Below are 11,147 nucleotides of genomic sequence, written 5' to 3'. Positions count from 1 at the left end.
TGTATTTGATCTGTAAATCTGAAATCTGTCAAAAAAAAGATCTGAATAAGAGGAAAAACTACATTATGGGGCATCACTTTATCACTTTGCCAAAATGCATTTTCAGACTAACGTTATAACATTATCCCATTTAAAAAATGTCTTCTAAAATCTGACAGTTTTCTGAAGTACCTTTGTTGCTGTATCAGTGGTGCTCAATATTTCATGTGAAGGACCCCAAAAAAGTATAATGTAATATTAGCCACCGACCCCCATCTGAAAATATGTTGTTCCAGGAACCTCCCAGAAGCAAAGATTTGAGTTAAAAAAAAATCGCTCTGAAAGAATACATTTCAAACATTTGGGCCACATTTTCACGATTTTTTTTTCCAAAAATAGCAGACCTACAAGCTCATAGCGCGGCACTCGGTGCCGCGCTATGAGCTTGTAGATCTGCTATTTTTTAACAGCTTAAGTACAACATAATGCTTAAGACACCAAAAAGGGGTTCCCGCCCAAAATGGGTTATATAAGCCTATCTCACAGAATTTCCCCGCCCCCCTAAATACGCCCCCTTTCGGGGTTAGTGGTGATAGCGTGACGTCACTCCATAGACGATACATGTTAACAGAGGTAATTTAAGAAGTCTACAACTTTTGTTTTCTCAAGGTAAGGTTTGTTCTATCTGTTCGACCTGATTTACCATCTTGTTTGCTTCATAATAATATTGGTCTGTCACATTTTTACATTAGAAAATGTACTTAGATTCTCCAGAGAAAAAAACTTGTAAATGCTCATGTTAAAGACACCACTATTTACCGGAAGTGGGCGTGGAAAGCGGGCTGTGAGATAGGCCTATTGCGACCATCAGTGGAATGGATGGTATTTTCAGAGCATTCTCGGGTGGCTTAGTGGATTAATTAAGCTCATGTCTGGTCCAAATCCTGCCCCGAGCTGCCCATGGAAACAGTTTATTTTACTCTGCTTGCATAAATCGAAATGTTTTTTTTTTTTACGGCTTAACAAATGACTTTGCTTGAAACCAGATGACAAGTCTGGAAAATTAAAACGAGATGTGTTGCAGCAAATGGCACTAGTCTGTGAACATGGACGCCGTAGTACAGTGTGTTCTATGACCCAATTTTGACCCTGTATCATGGCATTTAGAGCCCTGTTGAAGAGAATGATGATGTCAGTTTCCATGTCTGTTTATCCTTTATATTCTAGACACAGACACTGAAGGAGTAAATATCATGCCAAATTATTATTTTGGATTTGTTTTATTTCATATATTCAGTTCTATAGTTCATGTTGTCTCGCTCATATAGATTCAGTTCACAAAACGATTTATAATTTATGGAACCCAAACATCATTATTGTAATGCAACTCCATGATGAAAATGAACTCACTCTTATGGCACCAAATCAATTTAACATATTAGGAGGATTTTCTATAGTCAGCCTGCATGACACCATATAGGCAGATTTTGTAGTTTGTTGTTTCCACTCCAGGTGAAAAACTAAGCAACACACCAGCAGCTAATCAAATTAAAGATGGGTGCGTTTGATTTATGCGTCAGTGCAACTCCGCCTCTCACCATGCTCCACTCATTGGTCCACCAATCCTCTAGTCCAGCCATTAGCCTATTTAAGCCACCTGTGTTGCCACTGTCATCAGTCTCTTTCTCTCCTGCCATGCTTCCAACAGGGTGTAAGCACACTTAGGATGTCATGCGTGGCCAAATTAAAGCAGCTGTCTGCCGACGTCTCTGCCGGGTTTTTAAACAGCTGGTGGATGGAAATAAAGCTCCAGATTCGGCCAGATTCCCGGAAAAGTTTGCCCCAGCTGCATTCTTCCGCGTGGGTGCGGCTTTTGGCCGCGCATGGAAGCTCAGGGGAATGACAGCGCTGACTGTCATTCCCAAACAATAGTTTAATTAGTTTGTTCGGTCCTATAACCAATTCAACAACTCAGTTTTGCAACATTTCTTGAACAGCCAAAGGTATTACAGGGAAGGGTAATTTAGTCTGGGGTACCGTTTACATTCTATAGTTGACTGTTTGTTGCTGATTTTACACCAGATTACAAAACTACAAAACTACACAATCAGCCTACAGGGTGTCATGCCCCTTTAGGTTTGGACTAGTTTGCTTTAATACAAATATATTTTTTGTACAAATTTAATGGCAATAAAAATAATCTGCTTTATGGTGTCTTTTGTGTTAAAATGACAGGCAGAATCTGTTTTGTTCATAAACCGTACCTCAATTCTCCCTGTTAGGGTGGACATGGATTGATTTGTGTGAATATTATGTATTTTTTTAATCATAATTTAAATGTTTTATTTGTATATGTTCTCATAGTTCAAAGAAAATAAATAATATATCTAAATTCAGATACAATTGTTGTCTTTTGTAATACTATACACATTATATTCTGCATATAAATTCAAAGCTGCAAAATAAATAGAGATAGACAGGAATCATGGAATGTTATTGACAAGATATATTTTTATTTCATCTTTATCAATATATTTATTCACTGCTTTGCAATGTGTCAGTCACAACCCAAGAGGAAAACATGTATGAATTAATGGGGTAGCGGTGGCCTAAGGGTTAGAGGAGCGCCCTTGTTGCCGAAAGGTTGCCGGTCCGATTCCCCGGGCAGGCAGGAAAAATCTGGTTGGGGAAGTGATTGTCATCACTCACCCAACACCGCTGAAGTGCCCTTGAGCAAGGCATCTGTCTGTGTGTTTCTATGTGCAGGGCGTTGCTGAAAATGTGCTCAGCTACTAAATACAAAAATAATAATAATAAAAGAAAACCTAACGGTCAAAACCCATCCCTATAATATGATGCAACATCCTTTGTTTCCTACATGTACATTTACAGTATTTACAGTCTTTGTTTCTCAGTGTAAGGAAAAGGCCAATGTGTGCTCTATGACACGCATCTGGTGTCCATTGTGCTCTATGACACGCATCTGGTGTCCATTGTGCTCTATGACACGCATCTGGTGTCCATTGTGCTCTATGACACGCATCTGGTGTCCATTGTCATTTCCAACTTGATTTGCCGATACACTTAACCGTTTGGCCGCCAGGATTAATTAAAGAATGATTACTATAATATGCCAGGATATCCCCCGTTCAACCCTTATTTTGAAGATCCAAAACACCGCGACCGGATGTTGTGTCGACAAAATAGTGTGTGTGTGTGTGTGTGTGTGTGTGTGTGTGTGTGTGTGTGTGTGTGTGTGTGCGTGCGTGCGTGCGTGCGTGCGTGCTCTCGACCGGATGTTGATCTCTCTGGAAATTACTATGCACCTTCCTGAGAATAAACCCTATGGTAACCCCATGGCCTTTCCTCCAGTGCCGTCCTTTGCCAAAAATATCCACTTGCAACATAAACATATGGAATGGGCAGATTGCGGAATAAACTACTGATGTTGGTGCCCGCATGGCCTCTCTTCATACATTAGTCTTCCATAAGGTTTGTGCGCTTTTGATGAAATCTGTCAAATCGTATATTTCCTGGTGTAGTTTAATGTCTCGCATCAATTTCTTTTTGAGAGCATAGGCGGTTTGGCTGTAGCTGACACTCAACGGGGCCATCGGTGGAGTACCGCGCCAAAGTGACACTCAACGGGGCCATCGGTGGAGTACCGCGCCAAAGTGTCGGCAGGTACCAATTGTTTGCATCCGGATCATACTCAATCACGTCTGAGATCTTTGTGATCTTGTGCTTCCTTTCTGCCCCGGACGCCGTTGCGATCATCTGTTCCAACTGCGCAGACAACTGTGTCTCTCTCTCTTTCCTCTCACGAGTGGGCACGTCTGACTTGTGTGTGTGCACAAAATGGCACACCGGCCTTATTTTGCCCGTGTCGTGCATTCTGACGAAAGCCTGAACCACAATCTCCAAGACGTCTTTAATCTCCGCAGCGCTGTCCTCCGAAATGTTGACGATCACGACGTCACTGAGGCCCACGGCGAGCGTTGCGACGTCCTTGTCCCGTTCGTGGCTGTCGTCGTCTTGATTCATCTGATGTGGTTTCAGGCCCTCGGTGTCGATCACCATGAGGCAGTCGCTAATTCATTCCTGACGTCTTCGCCGACACCAATCAGTTGGAGGTAAGCACCTCGGGTGCATCTCCCACCGCCGACGCTGAACCTGAGACCAAACATGGTGTTGAGGAGGGTTGATTTCCCCACGTTTTCAGCTCCCAGGATTGTGACGACCTTGACGTTGCTCTTGGAATGCATGACGTTGTGAAGCTCGGCGAGTACGTCGGTGATCCATTTCATCGGGATGTTCGACGCGTCTCCGTCGAACAGCTCGACGGGGAAACCGTCCAGTAGCATCTGAGCGCAGTGTGCAGGGAGGTGTTCCATGACTTTTCTTTGCTGGCTGTACTCTGGCAGATAGGACGTATATTTATATAGCTGCCCACACTCGCGAAAAAAGTGCTCCAGGCCCAAACAACAGTCGGAGATGTTCATATCAATCTCCGCTATCCTTTCTTTTGCTTGGGGAGATTTCCGGCGGAGATCTGCGTACTGATCCCTCAAACCCGACAGGTCCTGCCGGGACAGGTTCTCTAGATCCATTTCCAACCATCGGAGGAAATGGGATCGCTGCGCCTCTGAAGTTACCACCCCGTGAAGGAAGTCCGCCATCGGAGGGCTCTTCCCCAGTCTCTCTTGTTTCCGTCTGAGCTCTTTCTCCTGTGTTTTCAAGTAGCTCCTGTAGTGCTCGACGTTTTGCCGGCAAGCTTTTCGCAGTCTGTAACTCTCTTTCTCCAACCAGGAGAGTCCTTTCCAGACGGATCCCTGGGATAGCAGCTGTTTGCTCTTGAACTCTGCCACCGTCGTTATGGTCCTGGTGATTTTGCCTGCGTTCTTTCTGGCACTCTGACACTCCTCGCCGTCCTCGTCGACAAGGATCCCAGAACGACGAGCTGATTTTGCCATGTTCTCCACTGAGATTTTGCTAGGACAAGTTTCTAGCATCGTCGCTACTGAAGTCTGGAGGACTTTCACCAAGTCTTCTTCAGACCTCTTCTTTTGGCTCACCGTAGTTGTCTTCAAGCTCGGTTTTGTTGCCATCTTTTTCAGAGTGAAGAACTTGCCCTGCGAACTGGTGGTGACCAAGAAGACCTCCGCCTTCATGTCGATTCCTTCCAACATCTTGATGTTCTGTGTGTCATCGCAGAAAATGTAAACGGCTGCCGATGTCTGACAGAGAAAGGAGAACTGTTTGTCAAAGACCCTGATGTCTCCTCTGAGGTTTGCTACGGCCACAGGATCAGTGAACCGGTCTACGTTCCTGTTCCCACAAGGCAGGTACCAGGCCATCTCAACTAGGCCATCGGAAATCCTTCTAGGAATATCGCAGCACGTCATGTTGCGATGGCAAAATGTGTCATGGTGCTGTTTCGGGTTACTGAGGAGTTTGTTCAATATCAAAGACTTGGAGAATTTGCTTTTCCCTTGCCAAAGGACACCAAAGGCACTTGAGAGAGCACGAGTCTCTCCTCGACGAAGGACTTTGTGAATGCATGATAAGAAGGACTGAACTTCCTCACTATGTCCCGCATGGACCACAGCATCATCGTGATTTCTCTCGTCTCGTGGTCGGGCAGTAAGAGCGGAATGGCAAATTGACAGAGGGACATTTTCTGGACTAATGCCTGCTGGAGTAAAGCGTCTGAACACAGAAACACAGCTGTCGTCAGGTCTAGGGGATTAATGGCGTTGTAGCTGTCACTACCAGCATCGCTACTGCTGTTGTCAGCATCACTAGATGCTAAGCTGACACACCTAGCGTTCGCATTGGCCATCATGAGTTTCTTTAAAAAGGCACCTGGCAGTGATTCCATTTTGTCCGTTTTCTGGCCTGATATGTCGTTTCGGTCGATCTCCAGGACGGTGCTCAGCGTGAGCTTGTTTTCGTATTGGTCGTCGAGTCCGATCTTGGATGAGACCTCCATGAGGCAGGGTTCTGTGAATCAACAAACAAAAGTACCACAGTATGTTAAAATAATGCACTTTTCACAGTTACTGTATTAAGGCCTATTCATAGTCAAGTTTTAGTCAAGGTTAGTAAAAGCACATTTCGGCAGTTTGAAAATAGCCGATCTACAAGCTTACAATGTGAGTTTGTATATCTCCTATTTTCAAAAGATTATTATACATTTGACACTTTAAATGGGACATTCTGCACAATGAGTACTGGCAAGGACATTTTGATGCCAATACGTTTGCACTTTTACTCAAGTACATTTTGAATTCCGGACTAGTACTTGTAACGGAGTACATTTACATTGCAGTATTGATACTTCTACTTAAGTAAAACAAGGGAGTACATTTTCCCACCACTGCTTACTTGTACGGATGGTCGTGGTGGCGGTCTCGCTGCGCCTCTGATTGGTCAGAACGGTGGAGACGGAGATGCTGTACTCCGTGTCGGGTTCCAAGTCGGAGAAGATCTTGAAGCGGTCTTGGGTGTGTATCGACAGCGGCTCTCTCCCCGGACTCCTGACGGTGATGAGGAACTGATGTCCAATCTGCTCCATGGCGTCTCCTCTGGTCCACTTGAGGGAAATGGAGTTGGCGTCTGAATGCTCGACGGTCAGGTTCCTGGGCACTGGCACCGCTTTAAACAAAAGGACATCATTTTGTCGGTCGTGAGAATAATGTAGCGTTGAGTAGGGAAGGAGCTCGTTAATTTGTATTGATAACGAGCCAGTGTTGTTTTCGTCGACTAAAACTAAGACGAACATTTTTCGTCCGGCTACTTTTTTCCACTGACAAACAAAATGGAAACTACATGAAAACTAAGCTATGATGACTAAAACTAAGACTAAATGTACTGACGATTTCGTCAACAAATAAAAACTAGACTAAACTGTTAGGAAGGGACTAGTGGACAAGAGATCCAGTAAGTCATTTTACACTTGGTTGCATGCTGAAAATAGCTATTTTATAGGCTATTTTCAGCAAGTGAAACAAAACTGTCATTACGACGGCATCAAGGCACGCCAAACCCCTTTTCTTTTAACCAAAAAAAAGGTTCGGTCAAACCATGTGACTCCCATTGGAAAAGCATTGTGGTGGCCTAAAAAAACAAAGAAATTACCAAACATCTGTTTGATCGGTGTTTGATACAGTACGTATCAATGTGAATGAGGCCTCAGGAAGTGATATATTACCTGTGAATACGGTTGCGTTGACCCATGCACTCAACGTGTCATCGTCCTCCTGTGTGTCCACGCTGAAGAAATACTTTCTGCCAACTTTGAAGGTAGAGTAAGTGATGTATTTTGGTTAAAACAAAATGTTTTTGTTAAAGGGTCAAATCAATGGTGTTGGTTCAGTAACGGGGGTCTCCCTGTCTCTCTCTCTATTTTATTTTATAAACAGAAAATACATAACATTTTCAGGTAGTTGACAACATTTCAGCCAATCAGGAGAGAGTACAGTAGCTATATACTGTATATGAGCTTAATTTTATAGTGTTCCAGTTCCAATTTTGTCTGCTTGTTTAATCTCTATCCTGATTGGATAAAATCGATATCCCAGTTTCAGTTTCTTAACCCATTCTGGGCGGGAACCCCTTTTGGTGTTAGCATTATGTTATGCTTTAGCTATTGAAAAATAGCAGATCTGTACGAGCTTGTAGGTCTGCTATTTTTGAAAAATCGAAAAACGACTGACATAGAAACAGCTTTTTCAGAAAACTGTCAGGATGTAGAAGACATTTTTAGAATCTGATCTCAGGTCAAAATGGGTTAAAATGCATTTTCTGTTTAATAAATAGCTGGACAGACATGGAGACTCCTGTTACTGAACAAACACTCTATAACAATAAGTACCATCACAATATAGAGCTTTATAACACTTATTTTAACCAAGGGATTATACCCTACCTTTGAGATTTGTTATTTCGATGTTGAAACAGTCCGTGACTGTTTCAACTTCGTCGCTCTCGGTAGAGCTCCACCTCACTCGGAACGACTCGGGTCCCTCCAGCCCCTCTGGACTGCCCCAGCTCAGAGTCACTGAGTCGGGCTTCACCGCCCGGAACCTGATCTCGCCTGGCGGGGGCACCACTGAGCAACATAAAGAGAGCAGAACACAATATCATATACTCTACTGGTTCTCAACCTGTGGAGAAGATATTGCAAGTAAATTATATATAAAATACCGATAAGGAATAAATTAAAAGTCAAGTATGTTTTTTTTAAAACCTTGAAAAGGTTTTAATTGTGCTTGAAGAATATTATGTTAGTTCCGTTGATCCAAGCTGGAACACGTGTCGATTGATTTATATTTACAAGCTCTGCACACTGCCCAGCCATCTGGACACTTAAAGGAGCATTCAGTGATTTGGAAAAACCCCCGGTCCACCCCGGTAACAAGATGTGCACATGTACACACTACAGTGGGGGGGGGGGACGCGACAGGCCAACAGCACGCACACCGAGGCCCGCCCCCACTCGGTCATGATTGGTGGAAGGCCCCTCTCTATCCTGATTGGATGAAGGCTGGGCCACCTAGCCAAAAACGAAACCTAAGGTTTTTTGACCCCAGGGGTTAACTGGGGACAGGGAGGAACTCCTTATTTGACTCAGCACACTCTATAGTAGGGAGGATTATCACAACAAAACAAAAAAAGCGATATTTGAATTAAGTGAAATCACTGAATTTACCTTTTAAGTGTTGAAAACCGCTGTATATTCAAAGTACAGCATTATGAACATTCATGTGAATGTCTGGCATTCCATGAAAAACATATCATTCTCATTATGCACATTATTACCTGGGTGACAAATTCATGTGAAGATACATTGCATACATTATACCTCTGTTGTTCAAGACACATTGCATACATTATACCTCTGTTGTTCAAGCCAGGACCTTTGCGTATGAGGATGTCGTGTCCCTTGTGATTCCTCTCGGAACAAAGGCTGCAGATCAGCATCTGGTCGGTCATGCAGAACAACTCCAGAGGCTCGCGGTAGTGAACAACTCCAGAGGCTCGCGGTAGTGAACAACTCCAGAGGCTCACGGTAGTGAACAACTCCAGAGGCTCGCGGTAGTGAACAACTCCAGAGGCTCGCGGTAGTGCTTACAGCGCCTCCCCTCCACCTCCCACGTCATGCAGAACAACTCCAGAGGCTCGCGGTAGTGAACAACTCCAGAGGCTCGCGGTAGTGAACAACTCCAGAGGCTCGCGGTAGTGAACAACTCCAGAGGCTCGCGGTAGTGAACAACTCCAGAGGCTCGCGGTAGTGCTTACAGCGCCTCCCCTCCACCTCCCACGTCACGTCCGCCAGCCTGTGCCTCTCCATGGCTTCCACCATGTAGTGCTGCCTCACGTCGTATTCACAGTAGTTCATGTCGCAGGTCAGACACGTCTTCACTGCTCTCGACTGGCGGCAGACGTCACAGATCACCCCCCTGCAAGAGTAGTACGTTCATTAAAGTATCTGAGGTCACGGAGGTCAACTGACTATAATACACAGCATAATCATGTGTTCATTTTAACACACCAAACGCCCGGGGATATTTGTAGGCCTAACCATTAAATCAGGACGCCCAGCGATTTGTTTCTTCAGGACCTATTTCAAGGTGGCTCCGCACCATTTTGGGAAGTAGCTGAAGTAGCAACATGTAGCCAAAACACTCCCGAGGCGATCGACAACAACGGGAGGTATGATTAATTATAACGCGACTAGCGACGGGACCGCGGTGGGCCGTGAGCGTCACTAATTGATAGAACGGAGAACTCCGTCCTTGCCGCTCGGGGTTTTAACTATGAGAGTCTCAAATTGCATCCTTACACTTAAATGTTGACTCTCTCAAACACAATGTTGCATTATATTAAACCTAATGTGACGTATTCCAAATATATTACAGTAATTATTATTTACTGTTTGTTGTTATTGTTGTTGTTGTTGCTTTTTTCTGCCAGGTAATGGGGAGAGAGAGAGATGGGGAGGGACACGCAGCAAAGGTTGTCAGGATCGGGAGCCGAACCTGCGACACACTGTTGGATGAACAGTCTAGGTGCCCAGACCGCTAGGCCATCCCGGGCCACAGTACTAACAGAACTACACTGTGTTTATAATTGTACACTGATCCCGTAGCTCACGTTAAACAGCCCATGCATGGTCTTAATTAGAACTAAACCCTGTCATGAGACTACTTTTATTTCATACTGTTGTTTTTTTAACTGTATTTCTTCTTTTTATCATGTCTTATTTTCATTGTTCTTTAATTCGGTTGAAATTCACCCACTGCACACAAAATGAAGTGGAAACTTTCCTCACCATCTGTCCACTGTACCAAGACAGCAGAGACACATACTTTGCACAGATTACAATCACCCACTGAGATTTTGAAAACATGATAAAAAACTCCCATATCTGCACAACACAACAGCAACATTTTTGAGCTGCTGTGAAAGGAGAAGGATGTCAAATGGAACACAACCACCTTAAAGAATACTAATCATTGTGTGTATTCCTGCACTATCTGCATCGAATGATCTTTCTTGGTACATAGACATTGATTTATTGGAGATTCTGACTTTCAATTGTACATACAGTTTGTTTTGATTGTATCGTTCCACTTTTTGCTTTGGCAATGTAAACGTATGTTTTCTCATGCCAATAAAGCCCTTTGGATTGAATTGCGCTTTGCTGTGTGAATGAGTAATATAAATACCTTGTGCTAATTATTATCTTATGTTATGGTTTTACTTCATTTTGTTACAGCACAATGTGTCATTATTATCTTATGTTATGGTTTTACTTAGTCATTTTGTTACATCACAATGTGTCATTATTATCTTATGTTATGGTTTTACTTAGTCATTTTGTTACACAATGTGTCATTATTATCTTATGTTATGGTTTTACTTAGTCATGTTGTTACATCACAATGTGTCATTATTATCTTATGTTATGGTTTTACTTAGTCATTTTGTTACATCACAATGTGTCATTATTATCTTATGTTATGGTTTTACTTAGTCATGTTGTTACATCACAATGTGTCATTATTATCTTATGTTATGGTTTTACTTAGTCATTTTGTTACATCACAATGTGTCATTATTATCTTATGTTATGGTTTTACTTAGTCATTTTGTTACATCAC

General features: G+C 43.2%; 1 pseudogene across 1 annotated transcript; it reads right to left on the bottom strand.

Annotated features, from left to right (window-relative positions):
• Positions 1-3,522: 3,522 nt before the first annotated feature.
• On the bottom strand, positions 3,523-5,971 carry LOC306922169 (up-regulator of cell proliferation-like; annotated as a pseudogene). The gene has a single exon. The product of its transcript is annotated as an up-regulator of cell proliferation-like (transcript).
• Between the last annotated feature and the right edge of the window lie 5,176 nt (positions 5,972-11,147).

The sequence above is a fragment of the Electrona antarctica genome (genome assembly GCF_951216825.1).
Source record: "Electrona antarctica genome assembly, chromosome: 4".
NCBI lineage: Eukaryota > Metazoa > Chordata > Actinopteri > Myctophiformes > Myctophidae > Electrona > Electrona antarctica.
Note: the sequence above shows the minus strand (reverse complement) of the source record. Positions and strands in the feature narration are given on the sequence as shown.